Genomic DNA, 26015 nt, shown 5'->3' with positions numbered 1-26015 from the left:
TTTGCTTTAATAACATCTTTATTTCATATTCCACTCAACTGTATACAGGCAGGAAGTATTTTATTCTCTGATTGTAATTGTTGTGATTGTTGAGTCTACTTCTCTTATTATTCTCCTCCCTTTTCTCCTCTTCCCTTCCCTCTCTTCCCCTCTCCTCCCTTAGCTTTCTCTCTGATTATGCTGGATTCTCCCCCTCACTCTTCTCTCTTTGCTCTCTTCTACCCATATTTTAGCCCATCTTGGGCAACTGAATTTCAGTTTTACTGTTGCCTGGGTCTCATCCTAGTTAGTAACCATGAGTAGAAGAACAACAAGGACTATTTTTAATATAGAATTCTAGTTCTAATGTCTTACACAGATACAGAGGAGAACAGGACTTAGGTGGAAGAAAAAAGATTGCCCAAGTAATAAGGTACAAGGTAGGGGGAATGGGTTATTTTAAAATTTATAACGTAAAATATTAGGTTCCAGAATCAATATGGAATGAGACCAGCAGCTGAAGAGACATCATGCTGAGCAACATTAGATATGGATTTTTTTTAGTGTCTTGTTTCTCTCATTTGATGAGTTATTGGGAGGCTACCACTAGAATAAAAGGCAAGAAACAAGGAGCCAGGCTAGTTATCATACCAGAGGGTGGGAAGAGTTGTGTGCAAATCTAAATTCAAGTACTTCCCAAGAGTAAACATTTTTATAATCTGAAATAGAGGATTCCTTGGCAAGAAGTCTACCACTCCATGAAGGAGGGTAATGTGCATATTCTTTTAGAAAATGCTTTCTGGTTTCATAATGGTTCCTCAAATTTTTTTGTGGGCCAAGATTCTGGAAAATTCTCTGGACTTAGTTTTTATTCACATAATAATCTTGGATAACTCCTGGGGACGGTGAGAATTGGTTTTTCAAATAGAGTTAATCCATAATTCACAGTTTCAGAGTTCAATGTAAGTTTTTAGAAACATATGAAGAACTCAAGTTTGAATAAATTGACACCAGAATCCATAATTATGTGTAGATTCATGTTTTTAAGACCCAAATTCACATCAAGCCCTTTGAACAGCACTAGAGCCAAGGAGAACTCTTTTTATGGCTAAATCTTTCCTGACCTCGTACTTCCAAAACTTCCCAAAACATAGAGCCACATCAGTCGAGGGACCTAGGTCTCAATTAGCAAGATGAAATGGAATGGTTATGAATGTAAAATCTTTCATGGGCATCTCAAAAAATAACTTCCAATGTACTAGATAGTACCTCTTTGACCACAGAATAGGTATAGATTAGATTCTCCCAGACTTACCCATATTCCATGAATATTTTCTCTTTTCTGACTAGATTTAGAAGGCAGATCTGTGCTGATACAATCAGATTAATTTTCTGCCTGTATTCTCCTGTATGCCTCAGATGTCTAATCACTGACTTGTGCATGGTTTGAATAATCTTATTATTCTGAAAACAGGTCTCCTGACTGCCTTGCATGTGTATTTATATATGTGTATATGCCTGTGTCTTTTGAGAACGTAACAAGGGGCTTACTAGTGGTTGTCATCTTGGAGAACCTATAGATTGTAAGTTGATGATCAGTCCCCACCAGAATTTGGAAATGGAATGCCTTCAGAGATAAAGGGAAGGGTCCTGAGGGCTGAGAAGCTCCAGAAGTTCACACCCTATGCAAGAGAGACTGCAATGAGATGCTGGTAGAGGTAAGAGATGCTGCTGTCAGGTCTTGTCAGCCAAAGTCTCCTTGACAAGCCATTTCCATTGTGGCATCTATTAACTATATAATTCTGAATCTTCTGCAAAAACAGGAAGAAGGAAAAAAGAAAAGAAAAACTCCAGACCTCCTGCTTTAATTAACCTGAGCAAAGTGAAGACTGAAACTTATCAGACCCATCCAGAATGGGTTTTCACTGTGGATAGATGACTGGAGCTAGAGTCAACAAAGGCCATATTTCAAATGCTGCTTCTGCCAGTTGCTAAATCCATGATGGAAGTCAGTTCTTTTAGCCTCTCTAAGCCTCAATTTCCTCATCTGTAAAATAAAAGGGTTGACTTGATGGCCTCTAAAGTCCCTTTCAGGTCTAAATCTATATTATGATTCTAGAATCATCTGAAAGTTTCTCCCCCTGCTCATCTTTCTTGGGCTCTCTTTAGGTAAGCCACAGTAGGTTATGTTTCATTTATTTAAATACCTCCTTTCTCTCTGTATTTTCATTACCATTCTTTGTCAGGAGAACCTAGCTTCTCAGGAGAACTCGATTATTCTTTGTTAGGAGAACAAAGATATTATTTGTGTGTGTGTGTGTGTGTGTGTGTATGTGTGTTTACTAGGAAGAAATAAAACATCTAAGGTATTATTACAACGGGGCTCAATGAGTCAAACAGAAACATTAGAAGCACATTATTAAATTCCCACACACACACTTTCCCCAAACAGTTAAAAGAATCAAGCAAGTCTGTGCAATGAATAAATAGCTTTACTCGGCAAAAGGAGGTTTGGTAAATACGAGCTAGAGAAAAGTTCTAATTCAGTTCTTTCTGGTATGTCCTCTGCCTTATTATTCTCTCTGGGGCAGAGGAAGGGACCTCATTGTTTTTGCCCCTTTAGTATAGAGTGGAGGCTATGATTAAAATTAAAACTATACAGGATCACCTGAAGGACAGATCTAGAAAAGAGTGACTCCACAGAAGGCTGGGGGCCAGTGAGAGATAATTTTCTTCTGCAGCCAAACACTACCTTCTTCCCGACCTCTATATACTGATAGTACAACAAATTGCAGTTGAGGGAAGGTCCAGGGGACTGATCAATAACAACCAAGCTTTCTGGATCAACTAGGACAGAGGACTGAGCCAGTAGTTGATGAAGCAGGAGCTTCTATACCCATTAAAGACAAAGTAACTCAACTATACCATCTCATCCCTGATATGCCTGGAGATTACCCTGGAATTTCAAAGTTTATTCCTAATATCTTAATCTTCTTCATGATTAACATTATCAAGTAATTTCTAGACATGGATCGCAATTTAGATCCAAAGACAACCTGGGCTTAAAACAAGGGCTCCAAGCCTCTATCATGTCACTCTCAGTGTCCACCAAGCATCCAGCATCACCGGCCACTAGGAGCCAAATAAGATCTGTTTCCTTTTTTTTTTTTTTTAAATAGTTGGTCCCTTAAAGAGACAGAGGGCCAAACTCTCTATTACTGTCTGGTAAAGCAACAGAGTGAGATTAAGTAACTCCCTCTAACATAAAAATTCTGCTCTTAATGTGACAGAGTGAAATTTAAAAAACTCCTTATAATAGACTCATGGTGCTTCCAAGCTAATAATCTATTAACTACAATGTAGCCTGTTAGGTTGGAACCGGGTCACTAAGTCCAACAAAGCCCATTTTTAATTATATTTCTAATAATAAAATAGGAAATTAGAAAAGATTTGCAGGTTCACAGGCAAATATGACCTGCATTTGACCTAGAGAAGAAGTGAACCTCAATGAGAACCAGCCTAGACATAAAGAACCAGAAGATGGAGTGGAAGAGCAGTGTGGAAGAGCAGGATGTAAGGGAGGTGATATAACCCAGTGAGAAGTTTTATTTCTCATATTTAATTATTTCTTTTGAGTATCACACTTGTCCTTCAAACTTTGTTCTTCATTCCTTTGGTCCTAATAAACCCAATGAATGCTCTTCACATCCCTTACCTTAGAGCATCTTCTAATTGGGGGTAATTGAAAAGTAGAATTTTGTGTGCTATCCTACCTAGTAAACAAGATATAGTTTAGGCCAGGTATGGCTGTGGGCAGCAGGAAAATGTCCTTGAGTCTAGCATGGAAAAGTAATGAATGAAATCACTCTTAAGTGAATGTGACTTGATTTCTTCTTCTAGATATTGTAATCCTAGAATTGGATGTGTGATTTCCATTGGCTTGAAAGAATGCTGGCCCATCTCCTCATTAGCTATATTCCAATTAGAGAGGTCCTGGACTGTCTAGGGGGAAGATTGAATAATGAGTCTCAAAATTATATTTAAAGACTCAAGATACTGTATATCTTCATCTCTGGCCACCAAGAGAGTTCACTGACCAATTAATTTATTGGTTGATAGTCTGATCAATAAATTGATTTTATTACCTATAACCCAGTCTCTTTGAATTTTTAATTGTCATAGCAAGGCAAGATGGATCTGGCATTAGGAAGTTATGCAAAAAACATACAGGAAAAGGTTGGTTCATGGAAACTAGGTAGCTCATGGAAAAAGGAAAGAATGAGATATGGGTTTCCTTGGCTTGTAGACATTAGAATGTGTTAACATAGGAAGATCAAGAGAACCGAGATAGGTTTAGGCCATGAATGCTCAGACTAATTCCTACATTAAGCCATACCCCTAGTAGCCAATAAATCTGTTGCCATTTGCCTTAAAAATGATGCATCTTTGTATGATTCATTAACTCATTTTAATTCTAGAATATGATAGGCTCTAATGTTTAACTTGTTCCCTCCTCTGCTGTCGTAGGCAGTTTACATTAAAGGGAAAGTTCTGAATACTATCACAAACTCAGCAAGCCCCCACACAGGAAAATTCCTAACACGTAGGCAAAAGTTTGAGCCTCTGCCCCATGGAGCATTTATATTTCCTGATGACTCCTGGCCTCTTTCTGTTTGAGGCCAGATTCAGGATACTGGATTCATTCTGCTGACACAGGCTTCTGCCACATGGCAAACACCTAGTTGATTAAGGAGACCTTCTCTTGACCCTTCCTTCCTTCAGTTCTTGAGGAGGGTGGGCACAAGTGGCCACAGCAGCCTGAGTCCCTGCTCTGAGTTGCAGGTAGGGCCCATGACTCTTGCTCAGTCTCTCCCTTCTCTCTCTGCCACAGCTCAATGATACTTTCTCTTTCTCCTTTTGCAGGTTGCCAAGCCGTTCATTCTTTTGGGGTTAGCTCTTAAAGTCCCCCTCCCCTTCCTGTCTCCTGTAAGACCCTCAAAATCTCTCTCTGGTTCTGAGGCTCTTTCATGACAAAGCCTATTCTTTATCTGAGTGGTAATAGGAAGGGCCATCATTCTTAAGGAGCATAACTCCATTGACAGGGGAGGGCCCTTGTCTTTTGGTTTTGTGGGTGGTTGTTGTGTCTGTGCTAGTGAATCATGGGATGTTCAGTGTATTTTATATTGGTGGGTACCATGGAAAACCATTTTGGTGTGGTAACAGAATTGCTAAGAAAAGTAAAGAAAGGTCATTGAAGCATTTTTTAAATGGCACAAAATACATATCTGTAAGGCCAGAAGAAAACACAAATAGGACAGCTTGAAAGGTTAAATGTTGAATCTGTTATGTACATTTTTAAGAAAGGAAGAATACATAATAGAGATTTTCAGTTTCATGGACTGTCTTCCTTTTGAGGTTCTCTTTTGCATAAAAAATTTTAATTTTATTTTTGTTGTTCTTGTTAAGAATAAAAAAAATAAAATATGGATTCATCATCTATAAGGTACCATGCCTATGCTAGGCATTGATAACAAGAAAACTGAAACTGAACAGTTGAATTCCATGAACAGATTCTCCCAATATTCAGGGGCAAATAAATGTACAATGTCAGGGAAGTGTGAAAGCTGCTTCCTTTGTCTGGGCTGCCCTTTGCTCATCTCTAAAATGAAAGGGGATTTAACCAGATGGCATTCCAACTCTTTCCCTGAAAGGTGAAACTGTTGGTATGAATCTGATTGCACTGTCGCTGCTTATTCGTGTAACTGGCCCATATGTTTCTTTCATTCCTCTCTTCTTCCTTCTATGTAGGGAGATGAGCATCCACAAAATCCTTGTGACTAGATACCTTGTTTGTGCTTTATAGCTAAACTATAGGAAATTGTGATATAGATTTTCTTTTTGGAGTGAAGCCTTTGGGAAAAGGAAATAGTTTCTGAAGTGACAAATCCCACGATGCTTGTCTCCTTTCTCAACACTCACCCCCAATCCAACTGCAATCAGTAGGCACATGGCCTTTCAAGATAAGGCTAAAAGGCTATGCAACCACCAAGTCCTGTGGTTTAAATTGTGCTGTGCCCAACACTCCTCAAAAAACTGTACAACTCGTATCATTCCCTCAGAAACCAAACCTGGAGCAATATAATCTAACGACCTCTGGCCTGGCATTGGTGGCCACAAGACCCTTCTGGCTACTGTTGTTCCCATCTTGGACTGAGAGGACACTAGCAAGTGATCAGCCCTAAGACAAGGGTGTTGAGCTGCAAATGAAAAAGAATGAGAAGAGACTGGTGGCCGCTATCCCATGGCAGCATCAGCGAGTCTTTGGCCTTCAATGGTCTTTATCTCATATCCACTTTATTTTTTATTCTATTCAAAATTACATTTATCCGATTTAAGATCATCTCTCATAAATACTTGCAATTGGCCCTGTTTCTGTATAGCCTATTGTTCTTTGTTTGAAGCATGAGAGTGCAATGGAAGCTACAAAGTCAGAGTGTACTTTCCCTTGTCCAAGGCTAGAAGAGGACTAACCCACCTGCCCCTGCTCCCTAGCACTTGAACTAGACTCTGTGGATATCATTTGGGAATGGTTGTACTGTTGCTAGTGTACTAAAAATTTAATGATGTAGCACATACAGACTGGAGAATCTTCTCTCAATTTTCACTGTTGCAACTAATCCTTAGATTATAAATTTGGTTACATTTCTCTCTGTGTATTATAGGGGACCCTGAGGAGCTGAAGTGCCTTAGGGAACTTGACTGACAGCCAAGAGTTAAAGGGCGGAGTTAAAGAGCTACCTCTGTCCAAGTGCTGAACCATGAGCATCTTTGGTAAAGAAAAAAAATTTTTTCTGTCAAGGTGGCAACAAACTTTATCCAACCTATATTATATACAATATTGAATCCCCATTATTCCTGCATGGTAACAACCATGTTACAGGAAGTACTGGAGGTGATTTATAGAGTTGTTTTATGGATACCCTATGGGATTTTCAACTAAAGTCCAAAGTGGTGTTATGTATTATGTAAGCAAATCCTTACACGACCCTTTTCCTTAATTCTATAAAAGGGGTGTATAGTAGAGGGTTAGTCAAGATTAGGGATTACAGATTTGGGTTAGGGAGAAATAGAGCAGGGAATTTTCCAAGAAGAAATCCCTTAACAGCTATTATTAGATCTGGTGGAGATTGATAGATTAAATTAGATTAGAAAAATCCCATGTCCCCTTTCCACCTTTCCTCTGTGTATTAAACCCACCTGTCCAGTGTTTATATATTTTGTTTGTGTTTATTAGCTCAGGATCTGGCTCTGCCTACCCTGAGCTTGGCTACCCTTCCCCAAACCTGAGTACTAGGCCTAAACATCATACCTGAACCTAACAGTTAACCAAGTTAAGTCAGATAATATTTATAAGTAGTATATTTACAATTTCAGAGCTGAGTGTCTTTCATAATGCTATTGGCTAAAGCCTACCTTCTTTTGTGTTCTCCCCAGTATGTTTTAGCTTTAGTAAAGGGTTATTTGCTGAGGTTTGGCAGAAACAAAAGTACAACCCCCTCTCCCAATCCTCTTAATCTGGGAGTACACTCTCCCCTCTATGGATTGAGTCACTGTGAAGAATAATCTCAAACTGGTACATTTGCACCAGCCAGTTCACCTTCCCATGCAGTAGAATTGGTGCATTAAGTCACTCTCTGACTTGTAGAACTCTAGAGTGCATTTTATTCATCTCTAGAATTGTTTTACTAAATTACTTAGAAGTTTCTTTACTTGCCAGCTTTGTTTACCCACATATTTTTGGCATGTACTTCATGTTGTAGCACATGTCTGTAATTTCTGCTACTGGAGAAAGTTAGCTTAAATTGGCATTTCAGAACACAACAGTCTTGAAGGTGATCAGGAGTCTGCATTATATCTGGTACCAAGCTAGTAGTGAGCCCCCAAGTGATGCTGTCTAAAGGATGGCTAGGAAGGGCTAAAAATTGGCCTACGTTGGAAAAACAGCAGAATAAAATGTTTGTAGGTCACTACTTTATATCTCATATAAATAACTTTAGCAAACAAATCCTCTCCTCTCTATCCCTCTTACTCCTTTTCTTCTTCTCCCCCTCCCCCTTCTCTCATCCTTCCACCCCTTTTCTCTCTCCTCCCTTACTTTTATCCCTTTCTCTCCTCTCCCCTTCTCTCTACTCTGTTTACCCTTGTTTCTCCCCATCCTCATTCCTCTCTTCTTTTCTCTTTGTACTTCTCCCGTCTTCACTTATCCTCTCATTTAATCCTTTCCTGGGCAGTTGAAAATCTTATTTTCACTGTTGCTTGAATCTCATTCTGGTGGTCCTGGGTAAATGACCAGTAGGTAGTATCTTATTTGTCAAGATTCCAATTCTAGCTTCCTCACAGAGGCAGAAGAGAGCTAGACTTAGAACTGGAGAAGAGGGGCTACCAAAGAGTGCTCAAGTATTTAGACACAAGATAGGAGGACAGACTCAAAACAACTGCCAACGCAAGTTCTCCATTTCTAGAATCAGTACAGAATGGCTGAATGAGGCCAATAGGTAATGAGACATGATATGAACAGTATTAGCTATTGAGGTCTTGAGGATCTTACTTGCTTCATGCAATGGATTGTTGGGTTGCTCCTGTTAAAGCAGAAGGCAAGAAGCAAAGATCCAAGCTAGACATCATACCAGAGGGCTGAAGAGTCTAAACTCAGGTATTTCCTAAGAGCAGGCATTTTTATAATCTTAGAATAAAGGATTCCATTAAAAGAAGCCTACTACGCTATGCAGGAATGATCACTTTACCAAGAGCTATATGTGTACCATCTTTAGAAAAAAGCATTTCTTCTTGTTTCATAATAATTCTCCACATTTTAATGGATCAAATTTCTGATAAAGTTATCTGAACCTTTTTCTCTTTTTCTTTTTTTCCACTCTAAGTCTTGGATAACTTTCCTGGTGATACTAGGAAGTTGGATTTTTTAGAACAGTTTGATCCACAACCCACAATTTGAGAGCTGAAGGAGGTCTTTAGCTATACATGGGAGATTCCAAGCCCAAATACACACTGACAGTAGAATGTGCTTTTATGTAGATTTCTATTTTAAAAAATCAAATCCACTTTATGCCTTTGCACCATCATTCCTAGTACTGGAGACAAGTAAAGCTCTCATCATGGCTAAATCTCAGACCCCATCTTTCTAAAACTTCCCAAAGCATATGGTGACATCAGGACCACTGGATTTAATCTAGAACGATGAGATAGATGAAGATGAATGGAAAGCACTTTATGTGTATCTAGAAAAAGAGCTCCCCAAGTACTAGGTTGGTAGCTACATGACTAAAGAAACTGGAGTTTCCCAGTCCTAATTCCATGCCTGTTCCTCTTTTCTTATTTGATTTAGAAGTCAGACATATACTGATAGTCAAATTAGTTTGTTTTGGTTATTTTTTGTTTGTTTTGGGGTTTTTTGTTGATACTCTTCTGTCTCAGATGTCAGATCACTGACTTAGACTTAGGCATGGTCTGAATGATCTTACCATTCTAAAGATGCAACTCTCCCAACTAACTTGCATGTGACTCTTTGTGTGCATGTGTGCATGCCTGTGTAAAATGTCTGTGTGTGACTGGTTTGTAGTTATAACAAAGGGCTCACCACTGATTGTCAACTTGGAAAGCCAAGAGATTGTAGGTCAATACTTAATTCCTACCATCCATGAGGATGTGGAAAAGGGGTGCCTTCGAAGAAAAAAAAAGGCAAGAGTGCTGAGGGCTGAGAAGCCCTAGAAGCTAGCCTAAGCAACAAAGACTACAATGAGATGTGGTTTGTTGCAATGGGAAGTAATGCTTAGTGCATAAGAATGATTAACAAATGCATGAGATCAGAATCTTTCCTGGAGCCTGGTGAAGTGGAATCCCTGAGGGACAATTGAGCAACTGACAGTCTCTCTGAATCTGGGAGAGAAAGGAAACAGGTGTTTTTTCTGAAGAAACTTTGAGGATCATCTTTCAGGTTACAAGCCTGTGAATATCTCTTCTGGCTGTGGATAAGAAGTCAGACTTCAGTCTTCTGCTGGACAGAGATTGAGAAGCTGATACAACTGGGGAAATACCATTTGTGAACATATCTTCTGGGATTCTTGGATTTTGCTCACCAAGGACTCTTGTAAGATACTGGTCCCTGATAGACTTTGCCTTTAGATAACTTAGAAATTAGATAGACTAAGTCAGATAGTATATATATTTGTTGGGTAAAAGAAGTTAAGATTTCTCCCTTATCTCTTCTTCTTTCTCCCTTCCTCCTCACTGCTAAATAAAATCAAAATATTTAAATGTTATTCCCCTTGTGTTTCTTCCCTAAAACCCTTTCAATCTAATTATACCATTTCAGTTGGCTGAGCCAGGTAGGCTATAAAACCTAAATTTTATGGTTTTTTTTTAAATTTATATAGTTAGATAGGGTCAATTAGTTTGAACATTCTAAAGTCACTCAGTGGAGTGGTACATTCCAAAGGGGGTGGGCAGTGGAATTCTAAGACTCTGGGCAAACTTAAACAGCTATTGTCACATGCTCTAGGTGACTAGCCATATTGGGAAAAATTTTTTTCAAATTTTTTATTTTAAAGGGTGTTTGTTTAAAAAAATGGTTCACAGTGGAGTATAACAATACTAATCCACTTGTATACAAACTATTAGTAATGAATGTAAACATGTCTGGAGACATGGTAATTGACATTTTAATGGTATTGTGGGAGTGCATTCTGCACATCCCTTACACTTTGTATTATTTCCCAATGTTTGTGCAATGACTCTGGAATACCAATGGATGAAACCGGTTATGGATATCAAGGTGAAAACTATTTTATCATATATCCTCATATTACCTGTATATCCGTATATCTTGTACAGGAGTAGAGTGGCTTTCTTTTTCACTGGCAAATGGTTAAAGGCAATTGTGATCTAGGTAACTAAGGATTCAGAACTTAAAATGATGGTGATACAAATGAAATAACCAACTTGATCAGATGGAATTATATATAAGAGAACACAAAGTTATAAACATAGAATATGGGTATGAGAATAATGTAAACACTGGGAAAATGAAAAATCTCAACAGATTACAACAGGAAGAGGCTGCAGGGATGGTTACTCTATGTCCACTAAGAGATCTCCCTGTAGTTGCAAAGGATGAGATATTTCAAGTCAAAACACATAAGAGAGTCACCCCAGAGGTCTTGGAGTCCATAAAAAGAAGAACCCCTAGCTTTGTGGAAGAACCCAACTGTGTAATAAAAGAGATGAAGAGGGCAATAGATTTATTTGATCCAGACTACAATGGCTGTGCATTATTGATGAAGGAGCTATTGACAAAGAGAGAGCGTAACTGATTTATTGATAAGACTAGGGAGGACCCCATTCTATCATCATGGTCAGGGCATTACCCTGAGGATATGAATAGCAAAGTACAATATAACAGAATGAAGGAGCATAGGCAAGCAATTATTGAGGTCATGGGAAGACACACTAAAAGACCAAACGTCTGGTCAAAATTTGAATCCATAAAGCAAAAGATCACAGAAACACCTACAGCCTTTTTTAGATAGAATCACAGAAGTAGCTGAGACATTCCTAAGCATGAATGTGCTCGAGGAAGGGGCAATAACTCACATAAAGAGGATCTTTGTTAAGAATGCAATCCCCCAAAATCAAGTTGTTTTTTAAAAATAACTATCCAGACTGGGAGGAGATGGAACTAGAAGACATCAGACGTAAAGCAACTTGAAGTAAATACTTGACCACTGAAGTAAGAGATTCTGTTGCCAGGCCTTGCTAGCCAGAGTCTTCTTGTCCAACCAGTTTCATTGTGGCATCTATTAGCCATAAGTCCTTGAGTCTTCCGCTAAAGAAGAAAAAAAAAGAAAATCTCAAGAGCTCATCAGTTCTCTTTCTGCTCTTGCCTTAATTAACCTGAGGAAAATGAAGACACTATAACTTTTTAATGAGAGATTAGTAGGAGCTCATCCAGAATGGAGAAATAAGTGTTCTGCTTTCACAGTGGATTGGATTTAGAGTTAGCAAGGTCAGATTTCAAATACTGCTTATGCCAATTGTCCACTCTGTGACTGAAGTAAGGTTCTTGGCTTCTCTAACCCTGAATTTCCTCATCTGTAAAATAAAAGGGTTGACTTGATAGCCTCTAAAGTCCCTTCCAGCTCTAAATCTATAATCCTCTGATCCTAGAATCCTCTGAAGTTCTTCCCCCACTCCCCAAATTTTGTCTCATATTTGACATTCTTTGGCTGACCAGGGTAGCTCATGTTTCATTTATTTAAATATCTCCTTTCTCCCTGTATTTTTATTGCCATTCATTGGTAGGAGAACCTAACTTCTCCTAGATATTATCTGGTTTATGTTTCTCTGTGTGTGTATAATAGGAAAAAATAAAATATTTAACATAAGAGCTATTTTAAAATATGTCCACAGAAAAAACACAACTACTTTTGAAATTATTGAGTATAGTATCAGTTTGGGGCTCAATAAATGATATTAAATACTTATTGTTAAAATTCCTGCTCCCAAAGCATTAGACAAGAATGAATTGGGACCAATGGCTTTAAGCAATGCCTGGACAATGATAAGCAACAGTAAAGCTGTGGAAGGAAGCTTTCAGCAAGTAGGAACTAGAGAAAGATGCTCACTAATTCAGTTATTTCTAGCATGTCCTCTGCCTCTCTGGCACAGGATAAATCCTCTCTGGGACAGGATAAAGGGCTTCATTCTTCATGCCTCTTTGAGGCAATGGCAATGATTAAAATTAAAAACAAAGTCACACATTTAGGATCACCTGAAGGACAGATTTGGGAAAGAGTGATTCTGTCTACAAAAAGGTAGAGGTCAGTGAGAGGCAGTAGATAGTTTTTCTCTTTAGCCAAATACCTACCACCTTCTGCCCTATCCCCATACATTAATGTACAACAAACAGTGGTAGAAGTAAGGTCCAGGGGTCTGATGAATAAAAACCAAGCTTTCTGGAGCAACCAGGAAAGAAGTCCATGCCAGTAGCTTGGTGAGGCAGGAGACACATGAAGAGTACAGAACCATCTCAAGGCAGGTACCAGGATATCAAGTTGGGGAAAGAGAAGACCCTCTCTTAGCCTTTCCCTCAGTCTCAGAAGAGGTAGATACAAGTTTCTGTGGCACTTCCTCAATCTCTCCCTTCCCTCTCTGCCACAGCTTTAGTGCTACTTTCTCTTTCTCCTTTTGCAGTTTACACCTATACTGATAATTTTTTCTTCCGCAGCTCTTGAAGTTCCCACTCCTACTAGACCCTCAAACTCTCTCTCTGGTTCTGAGAAAGCTCTTTCATTGACAAAGTCTTTATCTGAATAGTAATGGAAAGACCCATTATTGTTAAGGAGCATAACTCCATTGGAAAGGGAAAGCCCTTATCTTTTGGTTTTGTAGGTATATTTGGATTAGTGGGTTATGGAGTGATTTGCTATGGATTAGCGTTCTTATTGGGGAAGTTATTCTGGCAGATTAGCAGAGTTGCCAAAAAACACAGGTAAGAAGAAAAACATCATTGAAGCAGTTTTTAAATTGCACAAAGGAACACAGATGCAAGACCAAAAGAAAACACTGACCTACAAGACATTTTGGAAAGTCAAAAATTGAGTTTATGTATGTGAAATGTCCAAGCAAACATATATAATAGAGAATTTCAATTTCATGTGCTATTTCCCTTTAGGGATGCTATTTTGAATAACAAAATATTAAATTTCTTTGATGTGTTTATCTATATTTCTATATGTAGAAATGAGAGAGAAAGCACTTGAGCAAGTAAGCAGATTCTCTCTTTGTTCAGAGGCTAACTTAGATTGTTAGGATTGTGTGTAAGTTGCTTTCATGTCCTTTGCTGATCTCCAAAATGAAAGATGATTCAACTAGATGACACTGAAGGTCAATTTTCTACCTTTTCCAAAGGTCATTTCCAACAGATTCATTGCAACAAAACTGTTGAGTTTGTTTTTTCTCATAACATACTGAATATCTTTAAGATACATTCAATTTGAGATTCTAGATCATTTTTCAACTTTGTAACTCTAGCATATCACTATTTTAATTTAATTGAGTTGAGCAGGGTCAAAATGTGCCTGTGAGATAAGTACATTATTCTCAAAATGAGCATTTGGCTTACCCCCACCATACCCCAATATTCTCAAGGCAAAAACACCCAGCTAATACCCCAACTTGGGAAAGGGATGTGCAAGGCTAGTTTGCTGCCTTTTGTTGACTGTTTATCTAAACGGCTACTGGACAGGCCTGGGAAAAGGAACTGATAAGACACAGAGGGCCCCCAACTCAAGGGCAATAAACAACTCAGTTGCTTCTTTATCTCTTAAGAATATTAAAAGAAATGTTAACTGTAACTCTTCCTTTGTGTACTTTGGCACCTCACCATTCTTTGAACCTGAGTTAGAGCCCATGTGTTGTAGACTATAAGTCAAGACCCCAAGATAGGAAATTGACACGACAAAGGGAGGGGAAAGTGGGGGTATCTTGTGCTTAGGGACCTATATATTGCCTGTCTGTGCCTAGCCAATTTGCACTTCTAAGTCCAAAGCTGGAGTGCCTCCTTTCATGAAAGGAATAAACCACTACTTTTCTTCACTCTCATTTTCTGATTCCAGTTTTGTTTATTTAAGTGGAGAATTCCTGCTGGATTTTATCCCACAAAGTTGGGGACTCATCTGAGATTCCTAGAACTGTAGAAAGGCTCTCAGTTCCCTCCTTCAGGAGTTGTAGGATGCATCTGCTGGTGATTTCAGCCACTTAGGGGAGGGGAGGAGGTGGTCTGTGAGCTTCTGCCACCTTCCAAGCCTGAAGGGATAAGAAGGTAAGAGTAAATAGAAGAGAAAATTTGGACCAAAATAAAAAAAAATTAAAAACAAAAAACCTGTGAAGAGGATTGTGCAAGTGTCCACATGGGTCCAAGTGGAGGGGAAGTTTGGTCTAAGCCCTAATCTCTGGAAAGTTTCCCTGGATATGTACATGTAAGATGCATCAGAGATGCAGGGCAAGTGCTGAGCCCCTGAGTATGCGGTTTCAGTACACCCATATGGGGCCCGACCAGAAAAGGGGGAAGGGGCCAGTTATGTGTGTGAGACATTCAAGGGAGCTGAGGAGAGCAGGAGGGGGCTCTCTTGATTGAATGACCCTACAACATCCCAAGTCTGTTGAGAATTTGCAATATTGAAATACTCTGGGCTAGATCGTGGGATCTCTTAGACCAAGAGGTCCAGGGGTAAATGACTGGTACTATTTTTTTTCTGACTTGCAGGTTATCTCAAATGGATAAGGATGGAGGTGGACAATCTGGGATGCAGTTCACCAAAATTCTTGGGCTAATGAGTCTAAGAGTACATGAATTGGGGTTTTACTGCTGGGAGGAATTTGACAGAGTTCTAGGCATCTTGATTCTAAGACAGGCAAACACTGAGAATGGGCCAAAGAATTTCAATTTAAAAGAGCACCAAAAATGAGAGAAGAAATTTTTCAGAAGTACCAGAATAGTCCATTGGGTATTAGATTAGGATCTTGGGATAGTTTGCCCAAATATAAGAATAAGGATAATAAAATAATGATAAAATGCTACTGGGGAGTATGGGCAGGATTTCTCCTTTGTCAGAGTGTTGTTTTTTTTTTTAACTGAGGTTTGGCTCCTTGGAATATTGGATATGTCAACTTTTTAGTCTTTATGTTAATAACAAGCAGTTCCCAAGTGAGGAAGAATGTGCTTATGAGCTTATGATGCCTTCTGGGTACCAGAAGTGGGAACTTTTGTTCTAAAAAGGGAAAAGGAGAAGAAAGTGTTGAAATCATGTTGGGAGAATAAGGACAAAAATTCATGGGATCCCCATGAAGCTCTTTCTCCTCCCTATATTTCTGTTCTGGCTCACCCTCTTCCTTCACAGTCTCCTCCTCCTATTCCTAAGGCATCAGCACCTCCACCCAAGGAGAGCTCAGCTTCCCTACCCACTCCTTATAGACCCCTGTGTCAAGAACTTAAACAGCTAATAGAAAATCAGAAAAATCTGCCCCCAGGGAGGGGGTAGTAAAGCAGTACCCACTAAGGGAGGTCCTATTGGAACAGGAAATTAGATTTAAACCAGTTTAATTGATTCCTCTGTCCTAATATATATAACTGGTCTGCAATGGTGTCTATACTGGGCCATCTTTTCTCAAGAGAACAAGGCCAGATTAGAGGAGCTGCTATGAGAGCCTGTGATAACGAGCACCCCATAGCCCAGGGTGGATGTAGGGGCAAGCAAAAAAAATTTCTACTCTAAGACCCTAATTGATACCACTAGAACCCAGCCCTTTAGGAGAACATGAGAGACCTCAGGAGAATTATCATTCAGGGCCTAAGAACAGTCACGTCCCAGAATCAGAATCTGAATAAGGTGTCTGAAGCAAAACAGGAGAAGAAATGAATTGATTGGAAGATTTGATGACCAGATACTCTGGCGTAGATGTGACTGACTTCATAGGAGAAGGTCTCATAAGAACCTAATTTTGTAACTAATTTTTGGCCAGATATTAGCAAGAAACTTCAAAAGTAGAGGGTTGGGCAAATACGCCATTAGATGAGCTATTACAACAAATCCAACAGTTATTTGTGAGGAGGGAGCAGATTAAGGCAATGTTTCAGGTTATGAAAAAGCAGCAAGATGGACATGCTAAGTTACCGTTACCAATTGTGCAGATGGTTGCAAAAGAATCACAGGAGGGAGAACAGAGTAAGAAAGGAATGACCCCCAGGCAAAAAGGAGGAAAGAGCCTTTTTGAAAAGCCCCAGGGAACAGCATGCACCCACCTTGCTTGTTATAACTGTGGGCAAGTGGGTCACTTGAAAAGAAATTGTCCTGAGAGACAAAAAGAACAGAAGGTCTTCTCTCTCACTTTATTGAGGACATCCACCCAAAGTCCTTGATAAAAGTGAGGGTGAGAGAATCAGGAAGTGGAAGCCACCTTCCTGATAGACACAGGAGTCACTAGTTCCTCCCTAATTATACTGCCCTCAGGAGCTAGGCTTAGTAACAAAGAGAACTTGCTGTGGCTCAGGTGAAAAGGGAAAATTTTTTCCTGTTCCCCTCACTCAACCAATGATTGTAGGACATGCATAAAAAGAAACAAAAGAGGAGGCAACTGGGTGGCTCAGTGGATTGAGAGCCAGGCCTAGCGATGGGAGGTCCTGGGTTCAAATATGGCCTCAGATACTTCCTAGCCATGTGACCCTGGGCAAGTAAGTCACTTAACCTCCATTGCCTAGCTCTTACCACTCTTCTGCCTTGGAACCAATACACAGTATTGATTCTAAAATGGAAGGTAAGAGATTATTTTTTAAAGAAAGAAATTATTTTTTGGCTGAACAACCAAATGGTCATTATTGTAAGAAAAACCCAAACCCTGCCCCACCCCCATCTGGGAGTATGGGGAAGAGCAAAATGTATTTAACTGTTTGTTGTCTGTCCTTGTAAATCTATGTTGTCATGTGCATTCAAGTGGGAGGTTGGGGGAAAACCCATGTGATTTGTTAACTCTCTCTCTCTCTCTCTCTCTCTTGCTCTCGCTCTCTCTCTGTATTCCTGAATTTGGTCATGTTTGGAAGACAATAAAGTGAGTTAAGAGGTTAGAAAAGGAACTTATGTGTGAATTGTGAGTAACTTAAACTCTAAGGTAGTTTAATTAAATGAAAATGAATTATTCATTAGGTTTTAAAACCCTCTGTTTTAGGAAAAGCAGAGGCAGGTAAAAAAACTTGTTCCACACCTCCCTTTTCTTTTCTTCTGACCATGAATAAGGAAGGTGGGAAGGACAGAAAGAGGTGTTTTATCTCTCAGTTGGATTTCCTAAACAGTGTTTATTTCAAAGTTAGAGTATGTACATATGTGGTTTTGAAAAATAACATCCTAATTCTGAAAGACACTTGTTGAACTGAGCAAAATGAACATAAAGTTTCAGTCTCATTACTGAAAATTGCCTATCAGGTTTAAAAGATTACAGAAGACTTCTTATTCTGTACCAATCTAGTAATGGTACAGCATGCTGTTATCACTGAGATATAAAGTAAACAAAATGCTAAAGATTTAAACTTTTAAGTATCAGGAATGGGTTTTCATCTGAGTAAATTAAAATAGAGAATTGACTTAAATTGTCTTAATATTGAAAATTGGTCACCAGCCTGTTTATCAGAGTTTGCTTTAAGATCAACAAGCAGCTAAATAATAGACAGATGAAAAGCAAATTCATAATAATTACTGGTTGTTTAAAGAAGTACAATAATTCAATAACTTGTATCATAATTTAGTACCAGATTTTTAGAAGGCAGAGGTGATAAAAACACTATGATTTTGGGTAATATAGGAAAGTGCTCACAAGTGAAAATACATCAAGCACTGGGAAAGAAAAAGTTTCAAGTCTGTAAATTTTAAATAGAACATGTATCAGTACTTTGGAATACTGCTAAATAATCTATGAAATACGACAGTGCTATCTGGACTGCTACTAAAATATGTACTTTTCAGACAAGAACAATTTCATTGTTTGAATGTAATTTTTGTTTAATCATAAATGATTTATTAATTTATAATGTGGACTAAATTAAGGTCTCAGGTGAATTGGATAAAACAATGTGCTAAGATATAGTATGCAAATGACTAATTAGATTAAAAATAATACCTGGTGAAGTTTATTTGAATAATGATGGTGAAAAGAAAATAGTATGTGAAAGGGTGTTGGATTAGACTATGAAAAACAGGTTGTTAAGTGACTTTAATCAGAGTATGGGGCTTTTAAGTAAAGTTTGTTGAGAGGAATGTCATATGTAAGTTTCAAGCATATAGGATGGGTGAAGAAAAAAAAGGCAAAAAGAAAATTCTATTTTGCTTTGAGCAGAGGCTTTGAAGGAAAGAAGTGAATGTTTTGAAACTAGCAAGTTTACTACCAAAGAGGAGGGGTAAGCCTCATGGCCCTGAGCACTCTCAAAGAAGTAAATAAATTTTAATAGATGGGAATAAAGCCTTTTCAGTTAGATCTATTATCAAGTCTGTGGAGGCTAAAATAGTGAAAAAAAAAAGCATAAAGAATATACAAAATTGGCATTTACTTTATGGGAAAGTTAAAAAGAAAAATATTTCATCTGTAAATTTGCATGGCTTTAAGAAGTCATTAGAGCAGACAAAGCAATCAGCCCTGTAAAACAAAAGGTTTGTTTGGGTTATGGAATTTCAGGATAATGGAAATGGATTACTGAGAAGGTAAACTTCCCTGAGCTGCAATTGGTAAGATTTGTCATTTAAGGTAAAAGGCTCTTGGGATCTCAACTGATATTATGAGCTTGGAATTCTGGTATAGCTATCTGATGACTGATCCACCATTCAAGGGAAGAGCTTTGAGGACAGGTGAAAATCCTAATAAGAATTGGAAAGACAATCTTAGCCTGAGCTACAATGGGATTCTTCTGACTTTGTAAGACCCACCAGATTCTGATGATAGTTATGGCATGAGCCATTGAAAGCTCTGGTCTGTATATAAAGTCAGATGATGTTAAGTCACTCTTTGCCCTCCTTAGAACTAAAGGAACCAATCAGGACAGCTATAATCTTATCCTTGCTTTTTTCTTTTATGACAAATTCCTATAATCAGCCCATAATGCAAATTGTAAAATAAAAGTGTAAATATTCAATCTCCTAAGCAAACAATAGTTTGCTTATTAGCAATAGTTGAATGTTAGAATTTTTCAAGTGCTAGCTAAGGGGGGGGGGGTTGTTAATCAATGATCTGTATTTGCTGTCAAGGTCATGTAGAAACAGTTATAAAAGGGGACCTCCAGTTTTAATTGACCATAATTGGAGCTTGAATCTTAGGCTCAAAATTATGGCCCAAAACTTTCTGTATCTTTTACAGAACCTGGAGTAGAGAAATCTAACAGCAACAGTGTTGTTACTTATATGTTCATAAAAGTGTTGAGATCTGCCATACAAAAAGATTCTAACAGGAACTTCTCAAGGATCTCTATAAGCAACTTGGAACAAAAGGATTTCTGAAGATGGCATTTGTTGGCTATGGGGATGTTATCCAAGTGCAAGGAAGTCTAATATTTAATCAATGTCATTAATTGCTATTGTACTGAGTTCCTCTGTTCCTATGAGGAACTTTGTTCATAATTCCCTGCTTAAGTAGTTGGGAATATGTAAATTAACTATTACATACAAAATAGATGATAGTGGGAAAGTGATAAAGGAGATTGCCAAAGGTAAAACAGCTTGTGTACCAGTTTAGAAGAGGTTTTCCCTAATTAATGGGGCTTTGGCTATCCTGGTTGAAAATAAGTCAATTAAAACAACTTACATTCTTTATGATTTGTGCTTTAGGCAGCCTTCTAATTATACCCTCCCTAATTCCTTGCCTCGTGGATCTATTGAAAACCTGCAGCTGATTGTTATACAATAGTAGAATTCAGAAAGGAAGGAGATTATATCAACTCAGTTTATCTAGATTTAGAGAGGGAAACTGAGGTAAGTAAGAACATATCTCTGAAAATAAAAGAAAGGGGGATTGAGTGAGATAGAATTAAGTGCATTATTCTCAGAATGAGCATTTGGCTTACCCCCACCACACCCCAATATTCTCAAGGCAAAAACACCCAGCTAATACCCCAACTTGGGAAAGGGATGTGCAAGGCTACTTTGCTGCCTTTTGTTGACTATTTATCTAAAAGGCTACTGGACAGGCCTGGGAAAAGGAATTGATAAGACACAGAGGGCCCCCAACTCAAGGGCAATTAATAACTCAGTTGCTTCTTTATTTCTTAAAAATATTAAAAGGAAAATGTTCACTATAACTCTTCCTTTGTGTACTTTGGCACCTCACCATTCTTTGAACCTGAGTTAGAGCCCATGTGTTGTAGACTATAAGTCAAGACCCCAAGATGGGAAATTGACACGACAAAGGGAGGGGAAAGTGGGGGTATCTTGTGCTTAGGGACCTATATATTGCCTGTCTGTGCCTAGCCAATTTGCACTTCTAAGTCCAAAGCTGGAGTGCCTCCTTTCATGAAAGGAATAAACCACTACTTTTCTTCACTCTCATTTTCTGATTCCAGTTTTGTTTATTTAAGTGGAGAATTCCTGCTGGATTTTATCCCCCACACCCTGAATCTGAGTGCTTGATAGTTGCCTTTCAGTGCAATTCATTGCTTTATTCCTTAGATTCCTGTGTTCCTTCCTCAGCAAAGGTAGATGCTCCTGCAGAAAACACTAACAAGGGTTGCTGTCATTCATGATTCCTGAGGATCCTATAGATAAACTATGGGAGGCTGAAATCTTTGCCTTCAGCAGAAATCTCAATGAGTGTGATAAAAAGAACAGGCACCCAGTGCCACCCACTCAAAATCAAAGAATATTTGGAGTTAGAAAAAAAAATGAGAGTAAAGAAAAAAATCACACACTTTTATTCCACTCATCAGGGCAAGGGAAGTGGTGTCAAGAACAATGATTTCCACGATTGCTGCCTCCTTTCCCAGCCCCTACCCCAAGTCCAACTAAAATCAATGAGGCTTTGCAGAGTATGACTAAAATAATCTATAGTTTGAATTGGGTTGTTATTCCTAATCATTCTCACAAACTTATACAATTTATGGAGCTCTCCCCAGGAAGGAACAACATTCATTTAGTCCTGAATCCATAGGACCAAAGCTGTCCCAGTATAATCTACCAATCTCTGTCCTGGCTTTGGCAGGGACCAAGACTGTGGGAACTGTAGATCTTCCCAGTTTAGGAAGAGAGGAATCTAACATTGCTTCTTGTCTCACCCTCTGAATCCTTTGTTGATTTAACCAGCCTCCCTTCTTTATCTGAACAGTGACAGTTATTTAATAGTTCGTGTTAATAGGGATAAGGATGGCTGCCCCTTTTCCCAGAGCTCTGGTAACACAGAGCTCCTCCACTGAAAGAGAATGATAAGCCTATTGCTCTAGATGAAAAGCATTATGATTCTAGTGACTTAAGCTGAGCATTGATCTTCCCTTTGGTGGCAGTTGGTTGACAGTTGGTGTAGGTGGTGGGAGGGAATGGTTAGCCCCTTCTATACAAGTTCTATCCCATTTTATGGACATGGGGGATGGGTTTTTAAAGTAGGACCACTGAAAAACTGGGAAGGTCTCTGTCATTCTTGGGAGTGTTGACCACAGAATCCATGGTTGTCTCTTCTCTTTAAGCCCTTAGATCTGAAGGGGAAGTGGTAGTCACGGTAGTGTTAGTGTCCTTTCTTACCCTCAGGGGACCTTAATGCATCAACTTGGGCTATGTTTTCTGCCTGAGTGGTGGCAGTTAGGGTATGTAGTTACAGGGATGGTGGGGTTTCTTCTCCATTGGACGAGCTAACAGTATGTTTTTCTTATGTTTCACAATATAACTAGGAGACGGAAAGACTTTAAACGACATTGTATTATGTGTATTTTACGGAAGTTGAAAATTTCTGCAATATCACATTTTTGTTTGATGTTCCATGAATTTGTGTTTTAGTAGAATTTCCTAAAAGGGCTGTGTGGAGTGAAATTAAATGTGTGATTCTCAGAGTAACATTTTCTAGTAACCCTAATATTTGGGAGGGCTATAGTGAAAAGGCAGCATCTCCTTATAAGACAGGATGGTCTCACTCTCAACTCTAACATAAAAGCTTTTGGCCCCTTTGGCCTGAGTGAGACAGAAATATCTGTATCTTTCCCATAAGAAGTGTATTAAGACTTTTTCCTTTAAGTGTTCCCCTTAAATTGGTACCTGTGTGGAGTGGAATTTTGGGGGAGCTTGCGCCCACAGAAATCACTCTAATGAGCAGATAGGAGACTTGACAAGATGCTGGCAGAGAAAAGGGTGTGGGGAAAAAGGAGGGGAAGGGAAAGAAAAGAGATTCTGCCCACACAAGCTGCTTGGCAAAAATATCCTCTTTCTTTCTAGGTACAATCACAGAGTTTTCTAATAATCCTGACACAAGATTCTCCTCCTTCTCCCTGTTCAATCCCACAGAAGGTGGGGCTATGACATTTCAAGGCTTTTGTGCATGATTTTCAACATTTCAAAATACCTGACTCTCATGAGATTCTCAGCCTAGGACAGTGAAGATACAATTGAAACTCACTGTTCTTTACTTCTTCAGTTTATCACATAGTTGGCCTTTTTCCTAGGCTACAGATAAACTTTTCTCAAGGTTTTTGAAAAAGGGTCAGGAAAAGTAAGAAATTTAGGAGGGGGATGCAGCCCTACTCCAAGGAATGGTAATTCTAAGGGGTCTTAAAAATGGGGTTACAAGCCAAATACTACTCTGAGAATTATACACTGAATCTCATCCTACACAGGACCCCAATGATTTTAGGAACTAGTTAGCAACTAGAGTCTAGGAAACCTTTTCTTTTAAAACCCTCAGTCCCCTTTCTCTAAAACAAACCATTTTTGTGAGCCTCCACCACTTTGCCAGCCTCTTGCCCTCCACCCCTAGTTCCTCTCCGAAATTGGGCCTGCTTTAAAAGTCCCCTATGAATTCTGAGAGGATCTGCCAAACCAAAATACAAACACCTTTCCCCCTTCCTCTACAACAAATCTCTCACAGCCCTACAGCCTGTCCCAATTTGCATTCCAAAGCTCCCAGTGATGTCAATGAGAAAGACCAAAAGCAACTCTTCCAAGTAGAGAAAATATATGAATTAGCAACTTAATATAACCCTCCCCTGCCTGTTCCTCCATCTTGGCACCAAGAGTATCAGAAAGTATCCTCAATTGTTTACCTTGTAAAACACATCTGATCCCAACCTTTTGACTGTCCCTAAAACTATAGCCTTAAAAGATAGTTCCAGGGGATGCTGGAATCCATCAGGGTAGCATGTTGACAAGATAAGCGATAATGAATGAAACAACATACAAATGATGCCATTTGAACTAAGAATTATACTTTTTTCCAAAAATTGAGTTATTCTATTTGTTCCTGGGCATTGTCTTGAACATTTAGCTTAAGGGAGTGTTCCAACTCTGGTGCAACAATTTAATAAAGCATCCCATGGTGGTCTCCTTTTATAGTTTGGAAGCTCTGGGGGGCACAGGCCACAATTAGGGAACCCCACTTTTTATCCCAAGCTAGGCTACAAAAGTAAAAATACACACAAGATGAAAAAAAAATCTAGCAATATAAGGCAATAAATTTTAAGTGGTAAAATTGTGTTATTTGTGATTTTAGAACTATAACCTGGATATGGACTTCATATAATTTCTCTAAATCAAATCTCTTTTCTCTGTTTCTTCAGTATTTGAGATCAGGTTCTTTCTGTACTAAAAGCCACTACTACTGTGAACAGTATAAAATGATTTTAACTTTTCAAAGTAAAATAGATTGTTTTTATATTTTTCCTTCCTAAATTTTTTAAAATAATTCCAATAATGATTGCATTTTCAAACTGATGTCTTATTTTAAAATTATTCCTAATGTGATTTTTAAAATCCTAGAAATTATTTTAAAAATATTTAATTTTTCAGCTCAAATGACTTCCCCACCCCAAATAATCTCTTGTAGATTTTAATTTCAAAATAAACATGCAATTTCTTTAGCTGGGGATACTTTGTTAAATAAGTTATCATAAAATATTTTGTATATGTGTACACACTGATTACATTAGGATATTTTAAACTTCCTCCTACCATTTGCAAACAAATTTCAGGATCATTCATTTAAAGCTAAAACTAGTCTATGAAAAAGTATTTATCCAGGGCTTATTATGTGCCAAACACCCTTCTGGGTGATGGGGTTACAAATACAAAGAATAAAGCAATCATACTTCCTAAAGACTTTAGAGTCTTAATGATGAAAAAATCAAGTAAATACATACACATACAAATATATCCATATACATATATACAATAAATGCAATTGGCAAGAAGGACATTACTATTTGGGGGTGAGCTTCATGTAAAAAGTGGTGATTGAGATTTATCTTGAAGGAAGAAGGAATTCTATGTCGCATAAGTTACCAGGAAGTATATTCTAGTCATGGGGGACAGATAGCACAGAAATGTAAAATGGAATGGCCTACGTGCGCAACAGAGAGAAGGCCAAGTGTCTGGATCCCAGAATGTAGGAAGTGGAGAATTATTCAATGACACTTTAAAGGCAGGTTTTGACCATTCTGGAAGGCAATTTAAAAGTATGCCTGAAAGTCTTTAAAAGAAGGCATGTTCTTTGATCCAGCAATACCACTACTAGGTTTGTACCCCAAAGAGATAATAAAAAATGGTTGTGCAAAAATATTCATAGTTGTACTCTTTGTGGTGGCAAAAAAAAAATTGAAAAATGAGGATATGTCCCTCGATTGGGGAATGGCTGAACAAATTGTTGTATATGGTGATGATAGAATACTATTGTGCTATAAGGAACGATGAACTGCTTGATTTCTAAACTGGAAAGACCTCCATGAACTGATGCAGAGGGAAACAAGCAGAATCAAGAGAATATTGTACACCGAAACTGAAACATTGTGGAGTGACCAAATGTAATTGACTTTGCAATGTAAAGATCCAAGTCATCTAGGACATCCAGGATCCTAGGGAATTATGAGAAAGAATGCTATCCAAATCAAGAGAAAGAACTGTGGGAGTAGAAATACAGAAGAAAAACATATGATTGATCACTTGTTTATATGGGTACATGATTAGGGGTTTTAGTTTTAAAAGATTATTACAAAATTGAATAATATGTAAATAGGTATCAAGTGATAAAATATATATAACCCAGGGGAATTGCTTGCCAGCTCTGGGAGGGGGGAGGGAAGAGAGAAGAGAGAGAACATGAATAATGTAACCATGGAAAAATATCTTTACATTAACTAATTAATTAATTAACAAAAGGTAGGTTTGAGCCAGATAACTTTATTCTCTAAACAAAGGAATTAATTTTTTCTAATAGGAATACCAAACCACTGGGAGTGATTGAAT

General features: G+C 38.4%; 1 long non-coding RNA gene across 1 annotated transcript; it reads right to left on the bottom strand.

Annotated features, from left to right (window-relative positions):
• On the bottom strand, positions 1 to 24004 carry LOC103095621 (uncharacterized). The gene is made up of 2 exons (XR_467132.3): positions 21854 to 24004; positions 1 to 14859 (listed from the first exon to the last, which is right to left on the bottom strand). It is a non-coding gene; the product is annotated as an uncharacterized LOC103095621 (long non-coding RNA).
• Between the last annotated feature and the right edge of the window lie 2011 nt (positions 24005 to 26015).

Source organism: Monodelphis domestica, chromosome 4 (assembly GCF_027887165.1).
Source record: "Monodelphis domestica isolate mMonDom1 chromosome 4, mMonDom1.pri, whole genome shotgun sequence".
In the NCBI taxonomy this organism is placed as follows: Eukaryota; Metazoa; Chordata; class Mammalia; order Didelphimorphia; family Didelphidae; genus Monodelphis; species Monodelphis domestica.
This window is presented reverse-complemented; position numbering and strand designations above follow the sequence as displayed.